Consider the following 22,541-nt stretch of genomic DNA (forward strand, 5'->3'; position numbering starts at 1 on the left):
GTTCCTTTACAATGTTTCTTTTTTGATTAGATATTTAGATTACTTTTCAGCCGTGTTTATGGAAACGATTTGAAGGTTGTAGTCAACGAGTTAAAATATTACGAGAGAAATCTATTTAAAGATAATTGTATTTCAATGTATTTTTTATTAAAGTAAATCGTGTCGTGTGTTAGTTATTAAAGATTGTTTTACAACTAGTTAATGGTTATTAATGAGAATTGATAAAGTAAAGTACGTGATAAACTATTTACGGTCTCATTAAAATAGTATCAATATAAACTGACATGAACGAGTTAGATCACAAACGTCAGCCGGTTTCAAATATTTAATTGCAGAATAAAAAAAAAATGGAAAATTTAAAAAATATTATTCGGAATCCAGCTACAGCTGCAATCAAGAAGTAAAGTCGAGAATAAATATGAAAGCAGAAAAGAGTGATTATTCTGTTAAAATGCCCTCCAGTCGTATCTTATTCCTGAGGGTTTTATTCGGTTTTCCTCAAAGCTATAATATGGCTTTCGCCAATCAGAAACATGAATAAGAATATTATGACTTATTTACATAGTAATGTTATTTTTTCCAGGACATGTTTAAGACGTTAACTGGAATGATTTATTATAACGACCTTGATGACTATTTCTAATATATTTTTCTCTGTTATAAAAAAAGTTAATTTATATAATTCAAAACGAAATAGTAAATACGATAATGTGCTTCAAATATTTATTAACATCGATTATGGAGAACATGCGAACTTGTAATTTTATTATTTACAGTCAGAATTAAACGTACAATCTTCAATAATTACTAGCAGTTATCACAAAATATGAAATAAAAAATGTTGAATACAAATAATAATTTATAATACAAAGAATTTTACTGCTCGTTTTATTAATTTTGTGCAATTTAACTGATTTTAAAATAAAAGAATTCAAAGGTTATCATGAAGATAAGATATTTGAATAAGATATCCAAATACGTTTCTTTTTTTTTAATAGAATGACCGCACTTTAAAGAAAGAAATTGTAATGCAGCCTTTTTATTTTCCTCCTTTTTCAGCTATTATTTTACTTCAACTGTATCTAACTATGTATACGTTACATATATATATATGTATATATATGTTGTTTTATATTTTTTTTTATCAAAATCGGTTTCTACTTTCTGGAGGTAACAGCATATCTAATTTCAATGCATAAATCATTTCTCTTCCTGACGAGAGACTGTAACATGACTTTACTACGAGTCAAAGCCGTTGTCTGCAAAATGTATCTGAAGACATCCATATAGCCACTTGACTTAATGGACCAATTTTTTATATCCTGTCTTGGTAGGGTTCTTCTTATTGAGTTTGAAATTCACGGGGCAAGATTCTGAATCGTTATATTCCTTTTTAATTCTAATTTCTGAGTCCATAATTGTTTATTACTCCCGTTAGGCGGGCTGAAATTATATCTGATAGTGACTAGTCTGATAAATATTTATATGATATCTACTTATTTCAATAAGCATAATTACAAAATTTTTAGTTTTATAATAATAAAAGAATTTTATTTGAATCAAAAAATGTTTCCGCCGCTTGGCCCATTTACTATAACGAAATATAAAGGTACTTATTACATCTAATTTTGTTATTATTTATAAATTAGTATGTATATTTCTATAAGAATTCTGGTAAAAATGACATTTATAAACATACACTTGAGTTTTGTATGTTTGACTTGAAAGATTAAGTGTATGATGTCAGTAAAGAGACCTAAAGGCTAAAGGTAATTTATGCTGAACAAGCTGTTGCCACTCAAATCGGATTTAGACATATTTAGATGTCCCTCGGGCTTATGATTTATGAATGTAGCATAATGTTTAGATTGTGTTACATCAAATATTCCTAAAGTACTGGTGTTGTAAGCATGACGATTTTTATTATTTAAATTAGTTTATTCGCGTGATGACGACTAGATAATATATTTTTATAGATAATTTAATTTGGCGATGTTCTTCTATGTGGTGATTATTGGAAAAGGAACTGATAGTCTATTTCTATGTTTAATAGTTACTAAAATTAATCTGAAGAAAATAATGCAAAAAAAAAAACAAATTTATTTTATTTTGATTTTCGTTTATAGTAACGGAGTAGATTTTAATGGCGGGCATATGATTACTGTTTTTTTGTGTTATTAAATTCACATCATAATAATTGTATCAAGAGTGAATGTCTAAAATGTCACGAAACGTAACAGAATAACAAATACCTTAAATTTACATTTAAAAAAAGCGACAGTGTAACCAAGAATTTCAAATTACTGTTGTCATTTTAAGACGGACACTCACCCTTATGTAAGTCCTATTAATGCCTTAAAAACCAGTAAAATAAAATTAAAAGAGGAAAATAGTCTTGTTTGTGGTTTGTGCTTAACAGCAATGATTTGTAAGAACAATCTGACTTTGAAATGCAAATTTCAAACATTCAACTTTTTTTTGTAATTAGTAACAGCTTGTACGTAACGTGAACCGCAAAGTTTCCTACTAATAAGTTATTAAAAGTGAGTTCTTATAAATGTTAAGGATCTAAAGAGGTCATTTTATACTGATATATAATGTGTGTTTTAGTTTAGAAAGAAAATATTAAAAATAAAGTCGAAATTGTATCAATTTATCAAAGTGAAAACTTTATAACTGATATATTGTGTGAATTTACAGAAGTGCTTGAAATACCACAGCAAAATTGTATCACGTACGTAAGAGCCGTTGATATTCACATTTAGTATGCAAGTTGAAAAGGAATGTAATTAGTATACAATTTTACTGAGACATATTAATTTCAGTTCCGCTGAGGTATATTTAATTTAAAATAGCCACAATATTTTTAACTAAAACGTGATATAATTTATATAATATTTGTTTGTCCTTAAGAAGAAAAACCGTTAGAAAAAATTAATTAAAGTTGCCTATTATAAGTTAATCTCCTTTTGAACTTGCAAAACAATTTAAAACACTCAATTTTATATTTAATTTGTTAAGAACAATATAATTTTTAACCTTATGCTTTTATATGCCTTTAGTGTAAAGTAAAATTCATAAGACATTTCTTTTGTCGACTATTTATAAATATTTCAACTTCCTATCTTGACTTTTGGTATATATTTATTGGAATCAACCCTGAATCCTTAGCAGGAGTATGTTAAACTTAAAAAGGTTCAGCAGTTGTGCTACTGTAATTTAATGATACAGACGTTCAAAGTAGTAAAATAAAGGTAGGTATGTTTATTAAAAATATGTACGTGACAGTTTTGACTTTACTTATTTTTTTATCTAATTGGGTAAATTTAAAATGTTGAATGCAATGTTTGATTGACATTATAAGAAAAGTTACTGTTTCATTTGCTATGAGCTCTCGTATATTTTAAAATACTTATCTTTGTCGAGTATATTCTCCACTTATGAATATAAAATATTAAATACATAGGATATTGAATGTACTTGACGTCACCTATCCATGAAATAATATGCAATGGTTCAATTTGAAACCAGTCGTATAAATATACTTAAGAAGCCACAACAAATTAAGGGCCCTTCAAAATATTTTGCTACAATCCCTACGCTTGTTAAATTTAACTCAGCATTGCTTCAATACTTGGTTTATTTGATACACTTAACTTTATAAAATAAACGAACAACGGTTCCACCGTATTAGTTCCATTTCAAAACGGATATATAAAAAGCACTTCAGTCATTTATTTATATATATATATTTATATATATATGGACAGCAAGAATATTCTTAAATAAAGATATATAATGCCGATAAACAAATAATGAGGAATTTAAACCTGATGCTACTTTATATTATAAATGTTGAATTTGGAACATTGCCAGCCAAAGGATTTTCTGTCAACATTATAAAGTTTTCATTGAATACATTTACAAACCTTACAAAAACTTTGTATTTGAGTTTCAAAGACTATTTAGTAATTGGAAAACAAAATTCTTAATATTATTATTATTAAAAACTTCTTAAAATTATGAGGTTTAATGATGTTATTTGTTTCCGGATTCCGTACTAAAAGTTAATCATTTATCTAAATGCGTATAGAGACGAGTTTGTCATAGTATATATTGTTTAATGTATTTTAATGTACTTAGTAACCCTTCACCATAAAGATAATTAAAATGTTATATAATTACTTACAATCGGTTAATACGTTTTTCAATTTTGGTAGGAAATCACAAGTGATAGAAGTAAATAGGGATCTTTTAAAGGGGACATTTAACATAATGACAACCGAAGCCACGATAAAATTATCTATGATCCGACACTTAACGTGGATGGATACTTATCGTTTAGTTTATCAATGTTATTCAAACATAAAATAGAGTTTTTTTAATGCCACGTTCATCAGCAGAAAGATAATTTAGGAAAAGATTACTGATTCTTGCATAAAAAGTAGTTTTTTTTGAATAAATTTTGCATGTTTCGATTACATGAAGATATCAAAAATCATTTAATATTTTCAAATGTTGATTACTTAGTTTAGTTTGGTTTGTGACGCGCGTAACAGCAGCAAAAGAACTTGCAAATTATTAGTTGAAAATAAGTTGAAAATAATCAAAAAGTAAATAAAATTTTGATGACAAATATGTTTTGTATAGTAGAAATATTATTAGAGGGTTCTTTTGTAGGTTGTCGTGACATGAGTTTCCTAAAATAATGATTATTTTTGGTTTGGTTGCAAAGTATACGAGTCAAAATTTCTCCTAGCTCGAAATCACTTGTATAGTATTGTAACTTTTTAATTTGTTTGGTCTCGTCTCTTCGTCTCTTTCGAACGAAAAGTAGGGACGACCAGTGTCAGTCGGTTTATGACGGTGGTATGGCCATCTTACACCAGGTATAGAAATTATATCTTATTTTATAGTAAAATGTTTTACTTATTTTTTTAGATGCTCATAGATACAAGCGCAAGTCAGTAGCTGTAAGAGGCTATAAAAATTTCGTCCGAATTTGTTGAACAGTTACAATTAAACCATCGATTCAACAAAGAAGCTCAGATGGCAGGATAGATAGGATTGGTTTCAAATGTTCTTCCAATGACGATCCAGATAATACGCTGTCTAAAATGCTGTAGGAAATAAAACCTATTCAATAAACACAATTTGAAATTCTGTAACGGCCAAGACAGGTTAGAACATTATTGGCCTCGTAAGAATATGAAAAAAAAAATGTTAAGAAAAAAAAAAACGAAAATATAAAGCAGAGGTAAAAAACCTAGCTAAGACTTAAGAGCAGTGACGATAGCAAATAAAAATAAGAAAAAGAAGTTTATAATGAAAGAGGTAATTGTCACGAATGTGGAAAAAATTATTCTGAAACTCTTCTTTGTGAGGACTGCTTTCAATGCATGGTGAGTCAGTATTGGGTTCTCGAAAATTGTACTAGATTTGAAGACATGTGTTCTGAATGTGGCATAGAGAAAAAAGGCTATCAAAGAAAGATTTAAAAACAAAAACTATACTACGAATAGAATTAAGGATATGGCCATCTTACCTCTAGTACTATGGTGCTTTAGGAGAGATGGCCAATCGTGATTTAAAACAAAATGTTATATACATATTGTTTTTCATCAATTTCCATTGTTTAAAGTTTAATTATAGTAAATAGAAAATTCTATGAAAACATGTAAGGTTTTTTTTAACAGCATTTAAGAAAAACTACGACCAACTACCCTGGATTTACCCGATATGTGAGCTTTGGAACCTAAAACACAAGGAATAATTTCACGCTAGTCACATATTTATAAAAAATGACGAAAATTATGTAAGAGATACATCGTTTCATACAGAAAGTATAACTAATATTTAAATACTTTTTGGGATAATATCTTTTAATTGCTCCTTTCTTAAGAAAGAAACTATTAAAAGATATTGTAAGGAAGATTCTTAAAACCTCATGGAAATGAAAACTCAATACTTATAAATTGTCCTTCCGTGAGTTCATGTTGTGGGTTCTAGGTAATTATACCGTGATTAACGTTTCAGCGGGGGCTTTAATCTTCTACAGACATGTTAGAAACGAGAGTAACATTTTCCGCCCAAAATGTTTGCCTTATTTATAATGTTATGTACCATACCAGTCAATGTGTATCAGCAAAGCAATAACCAATAATTTAATATAGTTTTAGATCGACAAATGGAACCGAGAGAGTAAAACTAATATAGAGAGAGAATATTGTGATGTAAAATAATATAATTTATAACTGTTATTTAGGTTTTCCTTAAAAATATTTTATTCGAAAAGAAATTCTATACGTAATCCAACGCTTTTCCAATACAATCCAATTCAATTCAGCCTGGAATCTTTTAACAGTATAATAACGTGCTTTTTTACTTTATTTTAATTTCACTTTTGTGTTGCTTTTGTTTGTATTGTGTTAATTTTCTAACTATAAGTATTTCTTTTTATTATTTCAGATTATTAATCTAGTACACACTTCGATGATTCTTGAGAACCAGTTAAGGAAAACTAATTAAAATCTTATGAATAATTTAATTAATTGCGTATAATAATAGCGGTTACCTTCATTACTAGTGCTAAACATCCACCAGGGGCGTGCACAGACATTTGGGGTAGAGTGAGCAGAATATATGATTGAAAAAAATAACAAATTTTCAGAAAATTTTCAATGCCTTCTAATGAGTTCAACCGCATAGCCAGGATGAAGATTTATATTTAAAAAAAGTTTGGTCTCAAAAACTAGTTTAAAAGTTTTTGAACGAATAAGATTGGGCATTTTTGTTTTAATAAGCTCTGAACTCCGTTAATCTTGAAAGATAAAACCGTTGCCCCATTATAAGTTTGAGCAACTAATTTATGTAGGTTAAAACCCTCTAAAACATGGATAATATTCGCGCATAAAGTTACAGCAGCCCGATCAGAACTAAAATCGATATATTTTATAAATCTAAATACTACCTTTGAGCCACGAAGGAACTTAAAACGATAACGAGCTGTTCATGACCGCTGTATGAAAATTATTTTTAATCGGAATATCCACTGGAGATCCAATATTTTTTATTGTAATTATTTGAAAATAATAAAGAAGGAAAATAAAATAATTTATTTGTACACAACCTGCTATCCAGTTATAACTATCATAATACTTTTTATTAAAACAAAGTATTACCTTTTCCCTTTTCTTCCTTCCTTCCCTTTGTAATTATTTTAATTTTATCATCAAACGACAACATTGAAAACGTATTCGTAATTAATTTTGTTGAGCACAAGCACAGAGCTCACAGACATTATTGCCATAATTCTTTAATAAATTCACTAATTAGCTAATTAAAATTTATTCACTTGCGCTTAGAAAAACAAAAACAACAAAATGGCGAAAAAACATTTCAACGTTATACCGACAAATTAAATAGTCCTTTTTTTATTTGCCAATCGATTCGGTTTCTATGACTTTTTAAACGAACACGGTTAAGGAAGTAATGCCTGTCGAACACTAACCATGCATAGTTTTTTACACACTCATGCAAACATTTTCTGCCTACAACACGAGATTTGTAGATCGTCCTTGAGAATATTTGTATGGAAAATATGCACAGAGTAGTTGCGTTAACGACCACTTTGTCTGAGAAGCGGCGCTAGCAGCTAGCAGCAGCCGATCGGAAATGTTTCTTTTTACGTCGATAGAATGCACTTTTAACAATTTTCCAAATCAACATTCAAATGACATATGAAATATCTGTAAGCATAAGTTTTGCATAATGCATGATTAAAAGTATGTAAGTAAGAATTAAACAAAGTAGTTTTAGTTATTGTATGGGTAGAGTAAGCAGTGCTTATTTGCAAATATTTGTTTTCATTTAATCATTGAACATGTAAAACGAATTCGAATTGAGGAATTTCACCTTTGCTTCAATAGAAGTCAATTTAAAGAATTTAAGATTTAAATATTCGTTACATTTTTAATAACTTCATTATTGGCTATTTTCTAACTTCGTACTAGAATAATTTATGCCTAAGAAACTGTTCGTGAATTAAATGATCTAAAGAGTAATTATGGGCAACTCCTATCACTATGTTTTTTTCATGCACACCAGCCTACACAGCCATTAATTTAAGCAATTTCAGAGATTAGATAAATCTATGAGATTTTTTTACTAAACCTTTTTTTGCAACACGTATAGCTGCATTTAATAATTCACGTAATACTGTCGCGTAACCTTTAAAAATTGCTATCTGACGTAGGTAAAACGATAATCACCTGTTTCTTTATATAATCTATTATATTTTGATTTCTTAGCTGTCTGTTATGTAAAACAGAAAAAAAAAACTAAATTTAACAATTATTTATTCATGAATGTAAGTTTAAATGGATATAAGTAGGTATACTAGTTATACTTTACCAAACACTAAGTTTAGGAGTAATGAACGTATTAACTAATTTTTATAGAACTTAATTTTTCTAATACTAATTAATATCTTTGAAAACCTTGAATGAATTCTTGGTATAGGCCAAGCCATAGACATGACTTTAAAAGCTTCAATTAATGAAAGCAAATTGTGTTTTGAAGAAAATTTGATTAAAAACTCAACCTTATAATGAAAAAGAAAATCTTTGAGAAATTATTAAAAAAAATATTTATTACACGCTATTTTTGTAAATAAGACATCTATTAACCCTTTCGACCCGTCTTGACAATTGTCTTAAAAAGTTTTCCAATTTCAAGCCTTGATGATCTGAAAATATTGAATTATTAATCTACTAAACGGGAAAAAATTAATAAATTTTAACGATTAAAAACGTTAAAAATTTGTTATAGTAAATATCAGTTTGTCTTCCTTATAATATTAAGAGAATTTATTTATTGTATTAATTAACTTAAAATATTTTAAGCCTGTTTGCATATCTATGGCGACCGTACGTGTATTTTTCTCCATAAAGGCAATGGGATTTTGGATTCCCGTGAGTACGCATAAGTGAAATGAAAAATCAAAAAAGGACAAATATGACACTACATTTGTAACACGAAATTGAAATCATAACAAAATAAAATTTTCTGACGGATAAAAATTCGTTCAGAAATAAAACGTTGGAAATTATTAATTGTAAATTAATGTAGTTACTCTCAAATAAATAAAAATGAATATGAATAAAAATATATTAGAATTTTTTGTTTTTGCAACTGAATAATTAAAAGTTTAAAATAATTCAAGATGTATCGACCATTTAAACCGTGGTATGTTGTCCATTGTTGCCACACGTACGACAATCTAACATATTTGAATATTCCTTTGAAAATATGATTTATTGGGTACGACATGTTTGTTTGTACTTAATTTCGTATCGATAATTTTATTTTGAGGTGAATAACTGATGATGGAATTTTTTTATAACAATATGGTAATAGATATAAGTTAAAGTCTCTTAAAAAATAAAAAAGCTGTGTTATTTATGCTTGCAACAATCATTTAAAATTTTCTTTAAGTATTCTTGAGAGAAAACAAAAAGTTTACGCCTTGTAATAAATTAATCAAAAATGTTTTTATATTTTATTATGTTTGAGAAATTACGTTATAGGACTTTTTAAGTGCTCACCTTTGGAATAAGCGTAAGGAATGAAAGTGATCTGTTTTGTAAACGAAAGGAGAAAAGTAATACGGGATAAAAAAGTATTCAATTCTCGGAAGTATTTCCTTCAAAATGTAATTCTCAGTGTTCAATTTGCAATAATGGAAAGTAACAAATTTATGGTAATTGATTTTTTGGTTAAATCTCTAAGTTTTCTTTATTTGTATGAATGTATTATCAATTCTAAGTATTTTCCACTAAGAAAACGGTAATTACGATAATAACAGTAATTTCTTTATAAATCGACTTCCCTATTATTAAATGTCATAATAAATGGCAATTTTAATTATTGTAAGTGGTTGGCGGAATTGGGACAGTCGACCAAGTCTGCGTAATTACCGAGAAAAATGGGCATAAATTTTGATGTTAATGAAAATCTATTATTTCGATTATTTCTTACCCTTCCAAAAATTATATATAAAATTATTTTATAATTAAAACTCGTTATACTTGTCTCAACAAAGACGTTTCATTTTAATTATATTAAAATATTTAATGTTATTTATATTTTCCGAGTAATCGAAATATTATTAAATCGGCGTGAATGCTCTGGGAATTCGTTTTATTGGAAAACAATGTCTGAGTAACATTTTGTGTTATTGTGTTTTATGTGACATTCCTCTTAATCATGCGAACGGAATCGTCTTACAAATAGAATATCTTCATTTTTAAACGAATTATATAAGATAGTATAATATAAGATTATATTAATGTTAAGTTTTTTTTTAGTTTAATATTAAATATGTTATAATAAAATATCAAGCACGATGTGTAAGATTTCTAACTATATTTTTCGTTACTAGCTAAATCCGACCTGGATTTCAATCTAAAACAAGAAGTCTAATTAATTAAAAGAGTTTTAATTAAGAAAAATTTTACGTGAATATTAAATATGACTTGATTAAAATATATATTATTAAAACTGCTTGACTATGGAAAGGTGAATAGAACAGAAGCACTAACAGCCTTAGGGAGTTTAAAACATTATCTATACTTGGGTCTTACAAGATCTGTGGCATAATCTAATAACATGTAATTTTATTTATGCGATAGCACTTTTTACATCCTGTATCACGAAGCCTCATCATTGAAAGTTGATTAATAATATTTTTAAATTACGAACAATAGATTTAAAAAAAAAGTTTATAGTAAGGGAGTATAATAAGGCTTAGATAAATATTTTTTATATTTTAGGTATATTGCATTTTATTTAGGAATAAATATAATTTTTAAAAATTCATTAAAATAGATATTCCTACCTTGTCAATCAAAAGTGTCTAAACAAATAGTTCTTTTAAAAAATAGTAACCAAATATGCTTTTGTCTAAGAAACAAAGGCTTGGAAATTTTTCTTGCAATATGTAACGAAATAAAACTGAAATAACCATAAAAAAACTTCGCATTAATTAATCATCTATGAGATTTTTCACTCAAAAATAAAGAGTGATGTAATGACCCATAGGGAATTAAATATTTCCATGAAATTAGTTTTGAATGACTTTGATGGACGATTAAACATCATTTAGATCGATCCTAACAGATTTACTTTATTTGCTTTAGATTTCATATACTCGCTAATATTTCTCGATCACAAGTTCAAAGAAAATATTGTTGATATCGTCAGATTGTAAGTCGTTTCCCTTTATTTTATGTTTTATGTATGCATATGAGAAATATAGTTTTGGTATAATGAATCTCTCATCCCCCTTAAACAGAAGGAACCGATACTTCAGTCAGTTAGTTTCCTTCTTTGGCATCTACCGCCAAATATTCCTTTTTTTTTTTTGCTTACTTCTCAGAATGAATGCAGAAAGCTCTACCTATGTCTTGAGATCTAGTACTGTAGTCACCTGCATGGGTTTTTATAATTATGATGCCTTTTTCAATACCTTATAATACGATGTTTTAATCACTTTCTAGTACACATTGTTACTAAAAAGAAGTCGTAACGTTTGAAAAAAACATGTAAAATAATAAAATCTCCAAGTCAAATTCAGAAATCCTATGTTAGTTTTGTCAAGATTTTTCGTCGTTAGTTAAATCAAACAAGATAAATTTCTGTAATCCTCATGATCTCCTCTTGCTAATCCTAATGTAACATTATCTGGCTACATTATTATGATGGCTGAAGATCGGCGGGCGTCAGAGGTCTATTCAGATAGTCAAAATTGCTTAATTTTGCCATCCAGACTTAGAGTAAATTGAAAATTTATTTAAACACGTTACTAATCACATACAATTTATCTCAGGCCATGGTAGTTCCAACTTTTAAAGAAATATCTATTTCGTGAAAAGCTTTGTATACATCTTTCATCAATAATATTAACAAAATTGTATAAAGATGCGTACACAACTTTGTAGTATGTAATTTATAAAAAAAATATTCAATTTAATAAAATCTTGTAATTCATCAGTCTATGGGTCCCCAATATAATATTAAGACTAAGTCCTTAAATGGTAAGCGATTTATTAGTTTTGATATAAAATAATATGAGACTTAATTCATTCAAGCAAGAAGAATATAAATTAATCTTTATTGTACCTAGCTTTTATAGTGAAGTCGTATCAAATTAATTCACGGTAATATGAAATTTATAATAATATTTATGATATTTGAATACATTAAAAATTAATTTAGTTATTTGAAGGTACCCCTTCAGGTGTTTTTATACCAATGAGAACTAAGATTTTCGCGAGTTTTATTAATTTAAATGAAACTAATATTATTCGGATATACTACGCGGATTTTATTATTTAAAAACCACATAATCCCGACGTTTCGGTTACTTTTCAGCAACCGTGACATAAATAAAAATCCGCGTAGTTTATCCGAAAAATATTAGTTTTGTTTTTATACTAATTTATAATCTCAGAAATATTTTCAACAGTCATTTTACTATAAAATAATAATTAAAAATCACGAGCAAAGACCGACTAAGCACATGCAAAAAATTTGTAAGTAAATAGGTATGAATGTGTTTGTTTGTTGCTTTTTCACGCAGAAACTGCTAAAAGGATTTTGGATAAAACTTTATAGTATTGTAATGTAGATATCCGAATAAGAAATAAGCTGTGTTATATGAGAAATTTTCGTGTAGGTCTTTCGAGTCACGGCATAACTATTGTACTGTGACTATAGATGTCATTGTCAGTTGATTATCATATTTGTTGTTTTAACACACTTTTATATTTCACATCGGTCCAATGTCAAACTCCAAGCGGACTAAGTTATGGGCAGAAACTAGCTACATATCTGTAGAAACAATTATGTCTGATGTGTCTGAGCTCTCTGAAATATTTACTTTAATTTTGTATTTTTCTTTTCATCGGCAACAAAAAATTATCATCTGCAAAAATTTCCCTTGTCTAATATATAACGATCAATCACTTAATTAATCTAACGTTTCGTATCTGGTGACAGAGGCACAGACAGACGAATATTATGGACTTAATAATAAAGTTCCGTTTTACCATCTCGGTACGGAATCCTAAACATGTATTTAAAACAAAGATGGCTAAGATTTTCACACGTACATACTGCAAATGAAACTATGATTTTCCAATATACTATGTGTCTTTTATCTCATCTTGTGATCACGGCTAGTGTAAAGTAATCAAAACCCTATGTTTTATATACGTATAAACTGACCGTGTTAAGGTAACATGCATGCATAACGATGCAAACTTGTACTTATAGTAATAGTATTGTGGAAGAGCTGTTCATTTACCAACCAATATTGACTGTATCGCTGTAGAGGACATTTGCATTCGTTTGACACTATACTAGATCCGATCACTTATGTTAATATATCACATTTAGAACGGATTGTACTGCGATGTAATAAAGCTTATATTAGAACGGCATTCGGTGTAACGGTAATAAAAGACGGAAAGTAAATATATAAATAAGTCATATTTCTCACTTTCGCGGCATTTATTGATAGATTACTTAGTTCTGTTTAAAATTCAATGCTTGAGTTACAGATTCAACTCGAGTCTTTTAGTTTATATTTTAGTATTTATTCGTGTTTTGGAAAATATTTAGTAAACATGTCCGTGTGGTGATAGAATCGAAATGACTGAATATATATATAAAAAAAATGCATCTGATTTTTTTTTTTAATTTTTGGTAAAGCAGCACAATGGCACACATATAATAATGACAGTGTAATTCGTTATTCCTTAAAATATTATTTAAAATTTTTTTAACTGTGATAATATAAACAGATGGAATTTTCTTTTCTTGTTCGCCATAATTAGGTACATACAATTGCAAAAAAATAAATCAGTTAGAAAATATGAAATATTTTATTATCTTTGTAGATATTATAGGAATAAGAGAATTGATACCGGGGAACAGATATAAATTGATACCTGTGCTTTCAAAGCTATCAATATTTCTTTAAGTCAGCCATCTTCTAAGGTAGAAGCGATAAAATACCCTCGATAGAAATAGAAGCCATAAAGCTTACAGAAGATGACAACTTCTATAGTAGATGAGGTTTCCAATATTACTTTCATCGGTAACAATTTTTATATTAATAAATTTATTCAGTTCGTTTTATTAATAACGTTATATACAGAATAAATAAAAAGAGAGTACTCACACCAAAACAGCAAATTATTTATAAAAATATTAGTTACATTTAAATGAATACTCGCGAATAGGTATTAGGTGGTCATGGTGGGCTAGAGGTTAAAGGCACACTTCTCGTGCATAAAGGCGCTCGTTCGAAACTTGGCAAGTACCAATGTGATTTTTCCGAGTCATAAGTACTTTCTAAGAGTATTTAGACACCACTGACAGACGGTGAAAGAAAACATCGTGAGGAAACCTGAACTTTTAATTTCTAATTATAAGTTTGAAATCACCAACCCGTCTTGAGCAAACGTGGTGATTAATGCTCAAATCTTCTCTATGTGAGAAGAGGCCTTGGCTCAGCAGTGGGCTCTGATAAGCTGATGACGAAAAAATGATAAATACTCGCGAAACTCTTTGATCTCGTAACGAAAAATTTTAAAAGCTAAACATGAAATTAAATATATAAACGCATTGACGAAATTAATTTTATAATTACAATATATTCTATGAAAAAAACAACTAATACATAGAGATATTTTTCATGTATTAAGCCTATTTGAAATAGCTGTATTGTTGTCTAGGGACAATCAGTACAACTTCTGTGACGCTAATGACTCGTTCTTAATGATTCCTTGTTGCTTTCTCCCCTTGCATTTAATGAGACATTGAGCATAACTTTAAATGCTACTAGGTACGTTATAGTCGTATATGTAAACAGAATTTGTTATTGTCCCAACACAGAAATGCTTTGAGAATAATCCCTTCGAAATTTGAACTCCTAAAAGGTATACACAATTATTTATGCCACGAACTTATGTTTTTAATTGTTTCATTTTGAAATAAATACATCCTTATCTTCCTTAAAAAAAGGTTGTTCAAAAGACTTAGATAATTCGTTAATAAAAGAATGTTTTTTTATCAAATGGCGCTGAATCTTTAATTTAATTTATACCTGAAGTAACAAAATGACTTGAATTTGAACTCTTGGCTTTTGAAAAGATTTTAATTAAAGAAAAATACGGAGCCGCTATCATATTTCAGAAGAGGTTTGAATAATAAACGATGTTTCTGTATATTAATCTTAACAGATTTTTGATAACACAGAAAATTAGGATAAGTTAGTACTTAAACATTACATATTTTATATTTTTTAGAACAATATATTTAGATATAATATTTTAATAAATATTGTTTAATAAATATGTTAATATAATATTAGTTACCTTACCTTATGAGTAGTAAGATACTCATAAGGTTATATATACGTACATATGTTAGAATGAATTAAAACGAGGAACTTAAGTTCTGTAATAATCTTGACAAAATTATTAAAAATGTTTTTGAATTAAAATAAATAAATTAAAGGACGATTACCATTTATTTGCCATTGGCGAGGGTTTAACTTAAACTATATTGCAAATGTATTAGGTTAATAAGTAGAAAGGTTGTCAAATAGAGCAACAAATTTACAACATATTTACTTGTTTTTAATGCTTCTAGTAAATTTATATTTATACAGTTAAAGTTATTTTTCAATGCTTTATTGGCTGCAATACATTGGTTTTTAGAAATTATAGTAAAATAATGTGTGTACCAAAATTTTAATACTATGAAGTAAAAATTCAAGATTATCTATTAAGTTAAATTTTAAGATTATCTATTAAACCTCTCAAATCTGTGTTACATTGTGACGGCATTTATCATGTTCTGTATTTCATTGACAATGATTATATAATTAATAAGGATATAATAGACAGTCTGTCACTACATCCATTAACAAAATGTAATTCTTGGATAGATTCTGTTATAAATATCAAATCGTAATTATTGTCCACTTCTAACGTTAATTGTACAAAAGTGATCTGATGGCTCTCAAATTTTGCCTGGCCGTTAATAATAATTGAAAGGACCAATTAAGTTAACGTTTTAGGCTTCCATACCTCTAACGCAAAAAGCTAACCTTATTTAAATTTGTACGTGACCTTATAATACTTGCTGTGGATTTTGTATTTTGAAAAAGAAAAAATGATGATAAACATTACAATTATTTGGCAGCTGCTAACAATGTTAAATAAATCTCCGTGGTTAAAAAATATTTAGTATGAGTTTTAGTAATGCGGTTGCTTGATATATTATTATTGTATTTATTTCGGTCGTGATAGTCAAAAAATACTTTTGAGTTCTGATTTTATCATTGATATTTTCGGTTTTTGTATAGAGACGTTTTATTAAACATTTTGAAACTCAATCGTAACATTTTCGTTTCATAATAATCAATATTTTCTAATCGAAGCTGTCATTAGAATAGGTTTCTATGGGAAATTTAAAAGCTTAAGTCGTCGAACGTTACTCCGTAGATGATTACCGTTGACGTTTTCAGAGAAATCAATAAAACTCGTGGTTTTGTATTGATTTATTCTGATTATAAAAGGTTGGTGCAAAAAAGTAGTGCGCTTATGGTAGTGTTAAGTAACAATTGCTGACACAGAGCCATCGGAAGAAATAGGTAAGGAAAAACTACACTGCAATCTTAGCACCATCGCTGGGGATGGGACATGGGTTTTAACAAATATTCAGTATGGAGTTAGATATGACAATATTATGGAAAATAATTTATTATAAAAATTTATTTTACCTTGTATTTATGGTTTTTATAAGTTTATTAGTTTTTTTGCATCCTGCGCTGCTACGAGACGCAATTAGTTCATGAATACACGTATTTGTGAACATGTGCCTCCTGTTTCCGTTTTCCTGTTTGCGATTGCTTAGTCTAGTCAGCTAAGAACTGCTTATTATATATTTATTAAGTTTATTTTTTAAGTGACATTGTTCAAGTTATTGCAACACGAAAAGAAGGAATTGAAAAAAAATCTTATTTTCAGTAGAGAATATGGCTGGCAATTATATAACACCTGAGATCACTTCATCACAAATATAAATTTCGATGTCCGTGACCAAAGTGTTGAGCCTCAAGATACAGTTAGTGCATTCTGCTTGCATCCAGAGCAGTTTGTGAGGAAAAACGTTTTATAGTAAATAATAAAACTAACAGACAGACAGTTTTTCCGGCGATGATTCCTGTAAAGTAAAGTAATATAAATATATTAAATTACAATGGATATACGATAAAAATTGTTTCATTTAAATGTGCATTCAAAAAACACTTAGAATCATGGTACGCCATACCTTTTAAATTACTCTTCGAATACACGGGAAATAACAAAATAAAGAAATAAGAAGCAAAATTTTGCTTTCATATTTATGTGCTCATTGCGCCAATTAAGATATCGCACATTTGAATTGAAGATTTCTTTCTATTTCCTTTTATAATTAATTTCATTCCTAATTAGTCTTAGTCTGAATTTTTAAATCTTGTGTCACCACTAAAGTTTGTTGATATTTATTCATCAGTGATAGACATTTATTGAGAAAATTAAATGAATTTTATAGTAAACTTATCTAAATATTGCTAATCTATATTCACTTTAATCATCATAATTAAGGCTCCAGCCATAACGAGTGTGCGGAAGTTATTATTTTAACGAATATCTTATATAGGATTTATCAATTACAGATTGAAAATTAAAAATATCATTATTATTTTGTTCACACCTGGATTATTTTTTGGTTTTAAAATAAAATTAAACGATGTCGTTAAAAAAAACCTCGTGTACTAAAATTATTCTCCACTGGATTAATTTTATCCCGGTTTCGGAGAATAAAATTTTATGTTTTATTTTATTGATACCTCGCAATATTATGATTGGTTAGTACAATTTTGTATTAAAAATAAAATACGCAAAGGTTAAAAGCATTTCTAATTCATATACGTTTTCCATTTTCCATATTATATAAAAGAAAAACGCTTTTCTAACTATATTTGTGGAAATATTTCTGTTTTTAAAATGGAAGATAATTTTGTTATAACAATATATCTAATTAAATATAAGAGTACCATTGATTGGTATCGTCCTTTTTTCATACAGCAGTCATTACGAAGGAGTTCACAGTAATTCTTGATATAAAAAAGATGTCGAAGTCACACCATAATATCAATAAATGTGATAGGTTACCGAAATAATATTTATTTTCCCTCGTGTATCTGAAAAGAATATATCAAGATGAAATTTTATACCAATACAGGTTGTGAACTGAATTTTTGATATTACGTTTCATCCAATAAATCACTCTCTCGAGGGACTTCGGAAAACCGACGATGGCGGAGGTGATGACAGTGTGTTTAGTACAACTTACAAACAGATACACAAAGTTATGCCATTAAAATATTATTTTCAACAAACATATTTAGTTCTTCGATGTCCGTTATATTTGTTAATATTGTATTACTTAAAAAATTCTATAGAAGTTAAAAACAGCTCTTATTTTATATTTTGTAGACAATATTTTTTTGCAATTATCGAAAGTTGTTAATAGGTTACGAAATTATTAATTATAAAAATATGTATTCAATACAAATTATGTAATTCATAGGAGACAAGTTATTTTTAATCAATTAATAATCAAACTTTTTCAAAAGTAGGGCGTCTATAGTCTTTTATAACTTTGATGTGTTAAGATATCTCTATTTCAGTCTGAAGAATTGTATGGTAAAAGCAATATGCCACTATACTTTAGGTCTTTCGACCAGGTTTACTTGTCCACAACGGTAGGTGTCCTTTAAATGAAACTATAATTAAACTTCGGAGATACTACGCGAGCTATCTGAAAAATATTAGTTTCATTTAAAAGCATAAAACTCGCGAAGGTCTTAGATCTCAGGTAGTGGTTCTTTTTTAGCGAGGATAGATCGCTGAAGATCTCTTTTTGTGCAGGGCATCTATTCTCCAGAAGCGATCTCCTTCACGTCCAATTTCTTGCAGGAATACCATATTTTCTTTTAATAAAAATGAACCATGCGAAATGCTTTTAGAGAATTATATATTGGCTTACGTTTTGATATATAAATTTTTTTTGTGACTCAAATGAAACTGAGTTTTTCGGACACTACTTGTTTTATATTATTTTGTATCCCGACGTTTCGGTTCCTTTACTGTTTACAGCAACCGTATCTGACACTTTCATCTTATTTTGCTCGTAAGCACGGTTGATGGGTAGAGAGGTTGCTATATTGGTGCAGCAGATGTGAAAAAGGGACAGAGGGGAGTTAGATATACAATCTGAAACAATAAAAAATACCTAGGTTAGGGTTTTGGCAACTTTACTTTCTTTTTTTTATAAATGTATTTCAAAAATTGCGTTCATTATTAAGATAAACAATGGTACCAAATAGTGAAAAGTAGTAGTACAAAACAATCATATGATCTTATTGTTATACACCGTCATAAGTTATAAGTTTTTAATAAGGACGTATACTAAATTATATTCATAAAATTTTTCAGAGAGATTCGGTCTGTTTTGTTTTACAAGTGTTTTAAAAATAAATTTTAATTCTTAATTCTTAAGCATTAGCTAACATGACTTAGAATAAGAGAAAACATTCTGCTTTATAAGCAGAGCAATAAAACTAAGATAAAGCGATCTATCTAGTTGACAAATATTTCTTTCAGAGTGGAATCATAAGATTAGGACCTACTAAAATCTCACAAAAGTTAAGATAACATCGAGCTCAACCTACGTCGTCTTATTTAGACAAAATATATCTGCTTTTTGCGTCAAACTTCTATAATCTTACGGATTAAGACTACGTAAAAATTACATCACGATTTTAGAAATAACTGTTTTCAAGTTCTTCTATTTATTTATGATATACAAAGACAAACGAAGTTTTTGTGGAAATAAGAACGGTTTTATATGATTTGAAGTGGATCATAGTTAAGTTTGGATGAAATAGAAAAAATAAGTATGAGCTTAGCTAATACATAATAGTTTAGAAGAACAACACATCGGCAAAAGTTTGTATTATATGTTGTTATAAAAACCAGAACAATACAATACGTCATGGAATTAAAAAATTTGCATCCAATTTGGCACATCTTTCCAACACTGAGTACTTTCTTATAAAAGCCTATTTAACGACGACGTACTTGAAGGCGGTGGGTTGAAATAGGAGTCGTGTTTCTGAAAGGGACAATACAGTGCCTTCGTTAAAAAATGATAATACACATGAGAATTTCCATTGAACTGTAACGAGACGAATTGTATAAAGTTCGGGCATAGGAAAGTTAAAAATTAAACTATCTACTGACTTACAAACTATGTAGTGTTAAAGTGGTTTTATAGCATACATAACTTTTATAACAAAAATTAAATTATTTATTTTTTAATTATGTGTATATTTCCGTTCACTTATGTACAAGGGTAGATATAATCTTATTTGGAAATTAATGTTCGCATGAATTAAAGGTACTAGGTATCGATTGGTGTCATTATCTTCTTCTTATCGTCTCTAGATGAAAGCCGGCTCAAAGGTTCGGATAAAAGCATTGAGATATTAATGAAGCATCTTATGAAGTCCTATAACCGCTTTGTTACATTAACAAGCTCTTCTTTGAGTCTAAGCAGATTTTTGCCGCGATTCTGCTTGTATTACCTGTACCTTACGTTACAGATTTATGAGGTAAATGTATAAGTGAAACCTCAGACATTTCATTGATAATACAAATATATTTATTTTATACTATTAGTAAAATAACTTTATAAGAGATAAATATAATAAAGTATGTCTTTTTTACTCAACTTTAACACAAATTTGGATTCTTTTGCCTTCTAGATACTGCAAGGAAACACATATTAAATGAAAAGTAAAATGATTTGTAATTAATAAAATAAAACATAAGTAAGAATTTAAATTTTGTGTTAAAGGCAGTATACATGTAATGTTTTCTTTATATATTTATATGCAACAAGTTAAGTTTCAATAATACCTTTTATATATTTATTTTATTAAGTCGGTATCCACCTTCTCGTATGTTAGAGTACGTGACTGTTTTATTTGTCCATGATCCTTTTATCGCAAATATTTTATTGCTCTCAAGGGTCAAGAATGCTTATATTAAATTACGATCTCCAAAGTAAAATTTATAGGGCCTAAAACATTTTTAAACACTGACTAAGAATAAGATGAATTTTAGATTTTAACTGTTAAGTTATAAATTAGAAGACTACTAAATATATCTTAAAGGCATTTACAGGTGACAGATTATTTGACGTAGGCTGTTGTAAGATATGAAGATGCTATGAGATGTCTCTATTATAACTAGCCTTGGTCTTAAGACTAATTTAATATTAATTAAGTTATAGTAATAAGTGATATTTTGTTATAAATTAGGTCAGAGACAAAGGAAATAGTTAAATAAGAAACAAAGTAAAACATCATTTATTTACTAAGTGGAACATTAATAAAGGGTTGTCATTATAATTAAGAAGCCTTCAGAAATAAAGGCAATTAAAATAACATTAACAAAACGATTTCAGTTTCAAAAGGTCTTCGCTTCAGGAAACGGAACATTTTTGCTATTGAGTAATTATTCTAATGTTATAGATTGAGAAAAGATGCCTTATCCAAGTGTGCTAGTCCTCGGTGAAGGCATTAAAATAGCATGCTTACATATTTTGCGAATGTCATATATAAAAAACCGAAGTTATGTTCCAAATATATAGTTATATTTTAATAAATATTTAACCTTCTGAGTTACTAATACGTAATGAATGGACATGTATTAAAATTTCCTAGAAAATTATAGAATAATTACAAAACGGATGTTCATCAAAATTTGTTGTATTTCAGTATAAGCTAAAATACTGCGAAAATGTCAGGATATTTATAATCATAAACTTTAAATGCGGTTTGTTTGGTTTAACTATAGTATCCATGACCGTCGGCGAAACAGTGGGAAACTAGATCAATATTGTTTCAATATGCCGCAACAAAGAGAGTCAGTTTAATTAACTTTGGACTATTGAATAGCAAACTGCAAATATCGAACGTCATCTGAAAAAGTTTTCAGAGCGGAATTCCAAATATAAAACAAGAAAAAAAAAAATGCAAATAAATAATTGATCACGAAATAACATATAATTAATTAGTCAGTTGATATTAGTGTATGAGCATAAGTGATTGGTTTTAAAGGGGGAGTGTCAATTGAAGGTAAATTGTTATAGGGGTGAAGTGGGGTAGAGTCAATATTTGCTAGGAAACGAACCTCGCCTTGACGGTATCTGATTTCGCACGAATTCGATAATACGATAATCTGAAATTAATAGAAAAATAAACGCATTAAATATTAGTTCATATATGAAAAGTACAGACAGACATTAAATAAAGCTGATTTAAATCAATGAAAAATAATGAGAAATATAAA

Source organism: Danaus plexippus, chromosome 10 (genome assembly GCF_018135715.1).
Source record: "Danaus plexippus chromosome 10, MEX_DaPlex, whole genome shotgun sequence".
Classification (NCBI taxonomy): domain Eukaryota; kingdom Metazoa; phylum Arthropoda; class Insecta; order Lepidoptera; family Nymphalidae; genus Danaus; species Danaus plexippus.